Source organism: Penaeus vannamei, unplaced genomic scaffold (genome assembly GCF_042767895.1).
Source record: "Penaeus vannamei isolate JL-2024 unplaced genomic scaffold, ASM4276789v1 unanchor97, whole genome shotgun sequence".
Taxonomy (NCBI): Eukaryota; Metazoa; Arthropoda; class Malacostraca; order Decapoda; family Penaeidae; genus Penaeus; species Penaeus vannamei.
In genome coordinates, this window is record NW_027213101.1 from 23,166 (window position 1) to 25,000 (window position 1,835).

The window sequence follows — 1,835 nt, forward strand, 5'->3', positions numbered from 1 at the left end:
ATTATTATTATTATTATTATTATTAGCCCCTAAATGTAAGACACACATCAACAAAATGGTATAAAAGACTTGAAAGAAACTACAAATTCTAGGTAACTTGAAATTATGCAATAAAATAGTAGAAAATACCCTACACTAGAACAAGCCCCATCTTTGTTAAGTTGGTCACATCTAAAAAATAAGTAGGTTAAAACATGAAAATTATGAAGAAATAAACAAAGACTTCCCTGATATAAATGATATGTCAAAGCTATTTATAGGTAGATGTGAACACTTACAAGCAATACTTCTAGAGTGACTAGTTTCAGAAACTTACTATTCATTTTCTCCCAACTACTCTATAACTTTTTACTTTTTTCCATTCCATAACATTTTAAAATCACATTTTTTTTTATGACAAATGCAAAAGTACATCCACATGAATCCTGAAATCTGCCTCATATGTTCACCTGTGTATACCAACAAATTCACACAAAACTTTTCAGCAGCTGATTATATTTCCTGAATAACTTCCATAAATAACTTGCATACAAAATTTTTATTATACATGTATGTCAACAGAAATGGTCCTTGCAAAATCTGACTTCTTTTGCTCTTTCTGTAAGAGAAGTCAGTATTTTCGTTGTAATTCCATTTGCTGGAATGAGCCCTGACTTTTTTTTTTTTTTGGGGGGGGGGGGAAGACCTATGAGAAATTTTTCCATCTTCTTGCTCCTTCATTCTTGATTGTTTGAAAATCTGGGTATTTCATACACTTCTACTGTATACAGTAATATGAAGGCATCATGATCATTAAGGTGAACATTTTGGGCTTTTTTTTTCAAAACACTTATTTACACAATACAACAAAAAATGGAAATTCAAGATTACCATATCAAAAAAATCGAAGATATTCTGACCTACCTGAATATCAAGGGCCCAATTTACAACAAGCACACCACATACAGACACATACCAAATTTATTGTCAGAAAGTGACAGCAGTAATAATAAACAACATTCCTATCATTCTGAAACAACAGAAGACTAGGAAGAAGAACAAGAACAAAAAGCAGCAGCAGTCTAAAGAACTGCCTTGAGGCATATGACAGTTGATGAGAATGGGGTATGCATGGAGGCCACAAACATGTTCATCCAAGAATCTGTGGCTCGTGATTTCTCTCTAAATGATGATGCAACGTAGTTATGACAATGACTAAGCTGTAAGGGTCATGACAAGACATGCCCGAAACTCTCAAATCAAGAGACAAGACTTTCACTGTAGAAAATTGTGGAGTAACTTATTTATTTACCTCATCCCTTGAGAAATAAAAAGATTCATGAAAACATGATGATGAACATGAAAAGTATCAAAATCAGTTGCAATTGACAGCTGCTAATAATGAAGGTAATACAGAAAATAACAGTAAATAATTAAAAATGTAAATACACTATATTTCAGGATGAAAAACAAAGTTATCCCTTCAGCATAATTGTTACAATGTTCACACTGGCACAAATATTTACATTATCTTATCACACTTTAAATTTATATTGCAACTCATATTGTTCATTGCTGAATTGCACATTGTATAGGTAAAACAGCTTGTGCAAATTCTTCTGTGAGATAATTGTCATATTTTACATAAAACTATTACAGATATTATTTATTTAATCTTTCTTCCTTTACCTAACTGCATACAACCTATCACATTAATGTAGTTGATAAATTAACAATAGCATGTACATATTATTTTTCCGATTATGCCAAGATTGTTAAAGAACCAAAAAAATTCATTACATGACAGTCTCAATGGCATTCATACCTATAGTTTTTTATTTGCTAATTAAAATATT